The 8400-nt window shown below is 35.5% G+C and overlaps 1 long non-coding RNA gene across 5 annotated transcripts; it reads right to left on the bottom strand.

The window, feature by feature from the left end:
* Positions 1–4374: 4374 nt before the first annotated feature.
* Positions 4375–7739, bottom strand: LOC145011718 (uncharacterized). Of its 5 annotated transcripts, none has more exons than XR_013664236.1 (5): positions 7351–7738; positions 7037–7103; positions 6593–6686; positions 5890–5991; positions 4375–4571 (listed from the first exon to the last, which is right to left on the bottom strand). It is a non-coding gene; the product is annotated as an uncharacterized LOC145011718 (long non-coding RNA). The 5 variants fall into 5 exon arrangements; XR_013664238.1 differs by lacking the exon at positions 4375–4571 and adding an exon at positions 4584–4696 and having other exon boundaries at positions 7351–7739; XR_013664237.1 differs by lacking the exon at positions 4375–4571 and adding an exon at positions 5595–5788 and having other exon boundaries at positions 7351–7739.
* Between the last annotated feature and the right edge of the window lie 661 nt (positions 7740–8400).

Genomic DNA, 8400 nt, shown 5'->3' with positions numbered 1-8400 from the left:
TAGCAGAGATCAGCAGTAGTAGAATTGACTTGGTGGAGTCAAGGCAGTTCTTGAGGAAAGTACGAATAGATGTGGAAGGTAGTATGGGCCCGTACTACTGAAAGCAGAGGATCCGTACTCGAATCAAGGAAGGCCGAGACAAGACCAGGAAGCTAGTAGTAGTATCATGATCCCTTGAGATATTTCAGTTTTCTGATGTTGTTATGATATGTTTCAGAACGGTAGTTTTGCGTTCGAGACCAGCAGTCGGCAGTTCAGATGCCGGAGGGGGATCAGGACCAGGATCAGGCCCGGAGGTCGGGCAGATGGATGAGCAGACCAGAGAGTTTCTTTCTTCTGAGGTTACCTGCATCATACTGGAGCAGACTCCTGTGATCTTCGGTTCGATCAAGGAGGGTATTCTAGAGCTGATGGATGAGAGATTGGGCACTTTCCGTGCCGAGATGGCAGCCATGATGGGGTCGCGCACACTTACATTCAGGGAGTTCAGGGCATGTGGAGCTCCAGACTACCATGGGGCGCGGGACCCCATAGCGAGCACGAGATGGTTGGCGGATGTGGCCAACGCATTCCGCACTAGCAGGTGTCCCGAGGGGGACAAGGTTAGATTGGCGTCCTGTCTTCTGAAGGACAGGGCACGGGATTGGTAATTTGGGGTTACTTACTGGCTCCGGCTAATCGTACCTCCACATCCTCCTTTTACTTAATTTGAAAACCATTTTAATTTCTCTTTTTAAAACCCTCCTCAATTTGAGATTGGAGTCACACGAGTGTTCCTCCAATTCACTCAAACCAAGGCTCTGATACCAACTTGTAACGACCAAAAATTTCAACATAATTTAAACTTTTCAAAACAATCCATTTTAAACAACATTACTACAAAAAGGTTTTCAATACATTATTTGTCAGAGTATTCCCTGGTCCATTTCATAAAACACAAACGAGAGGAATGGTACGATCACGCCTTTGCCTTGCCACAGTCTCCTGAAGAACCTAAAAAACATTAAACCACAACTGTAAGCCCGAAAGCTTAGTGAGATACCCCCAAAAATACCAACCACATATACGCCCTTCCAGGACACGACCTTCCGGTCCAAAACATATTGCCTTCTGGCCCCTAACATATTGCCTTCCGGCCCATAACATATTGCCTTCCGGCCCATAACATAAAAAGCATACATAACATAACAGAACATAGAACAACCATGCCTATCGGGTCAAACTCCAGTCCAAACAACCCTGTGTACATAACATTCAATCATATAATTGTTCACAGTCAACAAATCGATCAAACAGATCACATAACATATCATCACCCTAACCAGGATACCGACCTAACCGATCACGAGCATAACATCACCCTACATCTCAGCCAAAATACTATTTACGCACATACGCCTTTCCAGGCCATGACCTTCCGGTCCACATAACATAGAATGCCTTCCGGACCATATCATAATGCCTTCCGGCCCATATCATAATGCCTTCTGGCCCATATCAAGCAATACCATAACAGACAACTATCCGGATTTCCATCCGGTAAAGGGTCGGCCTTGGTGCCGTAGACCCTGTCGATATAGTGAGGATAACTCACCTCGCGAATGCCGATACTCTGAACGGAAGAAGCAGACTCTCGAATCGCCGACTCACCGAAAATCCTGAACTAACCATCATCACAAAAATAGACATAAGGTCAAACATACTTTCACTTATCGGGCCAAGACCAAAGTCCAAATCTCACACAAAGTCCAATCATTGGCCCAATTTACCAAATTGGGCCCACCACACCAAATGGGCCTAGATCCAAAGACTATAACAATAATTGGGCCCAAAACACTTTATTCATAATTTCCCAGACTTGGCCCAATAACCAACAACCCACAATTAGCCCAAACTCAAAAGCCCAAAATGAAAGTCCAACAGGGGGAGTACGCTGGGCGTACCCTCCTTGGTACGCGGGGCGTACAGCATTGACTCGCAAAGGAAAATCGGGGTACTGGCCCGCTACGCGGGGCGTACTACCATGTTACGCGGGGCGTAACTTCGCTACTCATAAAGTCCTTGTAACCACTTAATGGCTTAAGCCCTTAAGCCCAAACTTCAGATCCATATGCCAAATGTGATTAGGAATCATAAAGTCTCAGACTTTATCACTTGGGACATCCTTAAGCTCTTAATCCAAGGTCTTAATCCATTAAGACCTATATAACTCATACATGGAATAACTTCCCTTTTCTTATTTGACAACTTCCCTTTTCTTCTTCAAGCCTTTCTTTTGCCAACACAAGCTTTTCAAGGTCAAACACACCCAAATATGAGAGGATACGAGATCTAGGGTTTCTCTGAGGTTGAAGATGAGCATAAGGAGGCTGAGGGGTGAACCAACATGTTCCTTATATAGTGGCTGACCCTAAATTAGGGTTTGAAGTTTCTGAGAATACGTTGGGCGTACCTCCCTGGTAAGCTGGGCGTACTCACCCGGCCACCCGCATTTATTCGTCCCTCTACGCTGGGCGTACGTCCAGCTTACGCTGGGCGTACGTCCAGCTTACGCTGGGCGTACCTAACCACCTTTCAAAATCAAAAGCATGCATGCATGCCCATTTCCCTCTTATTCCACAAAGAACTATAAACAATGATCAACTTCGAAGCACCGCAACTCCTCTAATCTACACCCACTCTCAAATAACTTTACATTCATATGAGGGTGACGAGAAGCCCAATAATTCTAACACATACACCCATCCAAAACCTTCTCGAATGAAGCTCATTTCTCGAAAGGGACCAGGATTACCCTTCCTCTTAAATCTTAGGGACTTATAATTGAACACTCGAAGAACGGGGTGTTACACAAGTGGGCAAAGCCTCATCCAAGCATGACTTTGCACCCTAACATTCTCAAGGTTCTAAATAATGTAAAGCGGGACTTGGCGACAACGTCAAGCCTCAAGCTTTTCCGAGTCTTGGCGAGCCACGTCGTTTGTAAGGCGTGACTTAAGGCGACAATTTTGTATATAATTAATATTTTTATATGTATTTTCAACTATTATCATGTTTTATACACATATATAAGTTAAGACGACAATTTAGTAAAGTTTGGCGGTAGGTTTTCCTTGGAGCCATGACACCCTATGTTGTAGCCATGACGAGTTTTTTAGAATCTTGACTTCTCTTTAAAAAATAAAAAATAAAAAATAAAATAAAATAAATTCTCCTGATAATTAAAAATGACTAAAGCCATAAATACCCCCATTCTTTTACAGTTACACACTTTTTTGTCTTTTGTTGTTTTTTATGTTTTTTTGCTATTATGTTTTTTTGTCGTTTTTAATTTATTATTATTATTATTATTATTATTATTATTATTATTATTACAAATTTTGATACCCTTATAAAATTCAAACATCATTTTAAAATTCGGATGAAATTTTAAATTTCGACGACGTTATATATTTGGACGACATAATAAAAGTCGAACAACTATATAAACAGAACAAAAGCGAAATTTATCTTTATTTATCACGGATATATTAATTTGTTTGGTATTGCATTTGCATGGTGCGTTATATGGATTGAAAGCAAAATTTACTTTTATTCTATTTTATATAGTCGTTCGAATTTTATAATATCTTGCGAATTTATAATATTGTCCGAATTTTATAATAATAATAATAATAATAATAATAATAATAATAATAAAAGAAAAAGAAAAAAATAATGAATCAAAATTAAAAGGTTGATTATATTGATGTTAAGATGTAAAATTAATTAAGAAAAAAAACTTATAACACGTTAGAAATCGAAATATGTCTATCCCCTTCAACGGGTGAAAATAATGCATTTATGATGAATAGTACAAAGGGCGGTCCCATCCCTTCCTCATCTCCTTCCTTAACGGGGAATGGAGATTCACAACGGGATTCAGATATAGTTTTTGGTTATAAATATCATAAGTAGTATATTTTTTTTAAAGTGTTAATATCATAAGTAGTATATTTTTTTTTAAAGTAGAACACTTGATATGTCTACGAAAAAGTAAGATAGTAAAACTAGTACTGTCAATATATATCACTGAGAACCAATCAACTTGTTACCAATCGAACCAAGAAAGTTGGTTACCAATATATTTGGTAGCTAACATATGTGGTTAGTAGTACCGTACCAATTCAGTGAACTTGGTACGATAATTGTATTAAATTTTAAATACCACGGTATTACCGTACCAACCTATATATATATATATATATATATATATATATATATATATATATATATATATATATATATATATATATATATACACATACTAGCCGTTTAGTCACGCTAAGCGACGGATGAACGAATAGGTTTTTCAGAGTTTTGAGAATCAATTAATTCTCTTGCACAAAGAGTTTATTACATTTTAAGTAATTAATGACATCATATCACCTCCTTAGTGGTTTATGTGACAACATGTTTTTGCACTCTACTACATAAACGTATGGACCCATCACACCAAGTACGTACCAGATGGAGATAGTTGCTAAATATACGTTTAAAATCGAGTCGTGCTTCTATCTTGGTGAATAGATCTGCAACCAAGGAATTTGAAATTAAGGAGGTGCGAGACAATGAGATCCTTTGTCTCCGTTTCTATTTATACTTGCAACGGAGGAACTTAATGTCTTAATGGAGCAGTATCTTAATTGCCATTCTTCTACAAAACAATTATACATCATGTTATACACTTTCATACAGTAGCGGATGCAGACTGTTTTAATAAGGGTGTCCCTCGTACTTCAAGCGGGTGCACGTAATAGAAAAAATCAAAAAAAAAAAAAAAAAAAATTTACACTGCGAGCCAGAAACTGAGCAGTGGCCCGGGACCCCAAATGCCCTACATAGGTCCGCCACTGTTTTCATATCATTATAAATTACAAAATTTGTTCATTTTAACTCATCTAAATGAAAAAAAATAAAAAGCATGATTTATTGGATAAAAATACATTGTTATTGATTTAATATATGTGAAGGCTTGAGTAGTATAAATTAAGAATAAAAAAGAATAAATAGTAAGAATGATAAAATTGTCCAAAACAGTCAAAATAAGAACCACAAAAAACCTCTAATTTTTTATCTTTTACCTTTTTATATTATTATTAGTTTTTTCCCTTCCTTTTTAACACGTCCATTTAAACAAAAAGATTTTTTTTTATCAAAATGGTCAAATTGACCATTTTTGCCACAATTGTCATTTTTTACAAAAATAATTATACATCAATTTATAAGAGTGTAATGTTATTATAAACTTTTCTCTTTTGTTCTATTTTTACTCATCTAAATGATAACAAAGAACAAAAATTGTCAAATATACTAAATTGATCAAAAAGTATAAAATGGTAATTTATTGTATAATTACTTAACCATGGACCATTTCTGTTATAATTCATTCAATAAAGCACGTTGCTATTTGTTCAACATATGTAATTTAAGTGGTCTAAATTAAGAATAAGAAAAAAAAATTGTAACAATGACAAATTGTCCAACCCTTTATCACACGGATTATAACCTAGTGTTATTATAAACAAATAAACAAAACTATAGCAGTAAGAATCTTTATAAAATCTAAACCGATAACATTTGTGGGCATAAACTTGACATTAGACAACCCCTTTAGGTCTTAATCTATAACCCATTCATCATCTTACCCATCATCAAAGCAAGTAAGTTGTTATTTCTTGTAATCTAACTTCCAACTTCACATTCATCGTTATCTACTTCATGTGAAAGAACTATAAAAAACAGAACGCTAAAGTAACATTAAAAGTGTTAACTTTTGTACATTCCCAATTGAAAAGTAACATCATTTTGAAAGAATAATAAATGGGGTGAAAGAGTAAAATGACTTACTATTTAAAGTTAATTAGGCTATTTAAGAAAAAGTTGGCTTCTCCTGGTCCACATATTTGGTAACAGAACCAAAGCCATTAGAAGCTTTGTACCAGGTGCCCCCTGAAATAATTCATAAAGGAAATAAATTGGTCATGTATAAAAATATGTTGAAGATATAGTCATTTTCAATGATGTGCATAAATTTATCTAGGAATCTATTTAAGGTGACTTGATTAAAAAAGGTTTACATGGACAAAAACTATCATCTTAAAAAAGAATCGTCTTCTATTTTTCATTAGATGGTAACGTCTAAAATCTAACATTCCATTATGACACAATTTGATATACAAATTTGAATTATTCTCTATAAAATCCCTCATTCACATATTGTATGAGTTTGTAATCATCATGATTCTCATCTGGTACTCTGGTAGCCATGTGTACATAATACATGTGATTTTTTATTGGAATTATGTTATAACATTTCGTTATGAAACCAGACCCCTCAATACCAAGAAAACTTAACAAATTCAAGGTATTTTCAAGTTTTTTTACTTGATTAACATTCTACAAACTCACTTTTCTAAAAGTATTATGTGTGGCTGTAGCTATCGAGTTCTACAAACTCACAACAAAGAGATAATTCTCACTAAATCACACCATATCATATATCCAACATAATCATATAATAGTTTAAAAATACCTGTAATAACAAATTTACCTTGTAATTTTGAGCAAAATGACCATGTAAAGCTCGATGAAGATAAAATCACCCATTTCAAGACATATAAACACAAACAAACTAACACACACACCTGGTTAAAAAAAATATAAACACAAGATTCCATTAACAATACAATCAAGCTGAGAGATAATTCAAAAGGAACTGATATTTGAAACTCAAAAGAGACATACAAAAAAAAGAACAGAGATATACATGTAATTTCGTAGATCTCGAAAGGGATAAGAAAAACATGGATGAAGGAAAACTGGGGAAAATGGGGACACATGTAAAAATAAATGCTCTTTTTATAACAAAATCTTCACCATTTTTGCTGCTTCATCACACTTATTTTTTCTTCCTAATCTGACTGTGTTTTTTCTTGATATCCAGAATCTGAGATGAGTAGAAATGTTAAAAAAACATGGGTTCCAACAATAATACCTCATATGAAACTATGATGACTACCATTCCTTATGCCTTCAATGTTGTGTGACGAATGCACTTCCCCCTGTCATAAGCCAAGCATCATTCAATCATATAATAAATCCAATCGGGTTTCAATTTATCATTTGGTTTTTTAATTTACTGCTAGAGTTTAAATTAGGGCTTTGTAAATCAGAAGAGACCATAGGAAGAATGGAAAGATAGTAGAGATGGTATACTAGTAAAACCATTTATATGGGTTGACAAGGTGAGTTTTCACGATCGAAAACCGAAATCAAACATGCATAGGAAAGTCAACGGTGGGGGCTCACAAGGGTGGTGATGCGAGGTTTGTCGGTGGTTGGAGAGGAGTGTTCGGTGCTTGTGTTCGTCGAATGTGGCGGTAGTTTTCTTGGTCAATGGTGGTGTTTGGCATGGTATTGATGGTGGTAGATCGAGAAAGAAGAGGCAACGAAGAGACACAAATCTTGAACCTGTTTGATAGCTTCCCCAAAGTCATCAAATACATTTACCGCTGCTGCTCCTTCGCCACAGGCAGTGTTCATTTTCACTTGCACCAAAAAAACCAAATTAATATTAATACAAAATTCAAAAACAATTAAATCAGTGTTATTTTAAAGGATTTCAGGTTTTAATCTAAAGAAGAAGACACTGGGAGAGAATGAAAGCTTTTCGGTTGTAGGTGGGTGTACGCTATTAATATATCAAATGTATTCCCTCCTCAACGATTCAATCGGCCGAACTTTCAGGAATACTGGTTATATTTGACCAATTCAATTAGAAGATACGAGTAGGGCTGTAAACGAACTGAACGTTCGGCGAACCGTTCGTGAACTGTTCGGCGGGAAGTTCGTTTATGTTCGTTTATTTAATAAATGAACGAACATGAACAAAAATTATCATTCGTTTAGTTAAATGAACGAACATGAACAATGATCTCGTTCGTTCATTTATATTCATGAACGTTCGTTTATGATGTTCATTTACGTTCGTTCGTTTAAGTTTATTTATATTCATCTATATTCAATTATTTTTTATTATATTGGTATATTATATGTTCGTTTATGTTCATATATGTTCAATTGTATTTTTTTATCTTTGTTCGTTTATGTTTGTTCGTTTATGTTCGTTTAGCATGTTCACGAACATAAATGAACGAACATGAACAAAGTAATTTGTTAAACGAACGAACATGAACAAGAAAATCTCGTTCGTTTATCCGTTCATGTTCGTTTGTTGTTCGGCTAACTTAAACGAACGAACATGAACAAGACCTTGTTCGTGTTCGTTTGATTCGTTTACAGCCCTAGATACGAGTCTAAGACTTATTGACTTATTCAAATTCTGCCTAATTCAATAAT

Source organism: Lactuca saligna, chromosome 8 (assembly GCF_052625555.1).
Source record: "Lactuca saligna cultivar CGN05327 chromosome 8, ASM5262555v1, whole genome shotgun sequence".
Taxonomy (NCBI): Eukaryota; Viridiplantae; Streptophyta; class Magnoliopsida; order Asterales; family Asteraceae; genus Lactuca; species Lactuca saligna.
The sequence above is the reverse complement of the archived record's forward strand: the minus strand, read 5'-3'. Positions and strand labels throughout refer to the sequence as shown.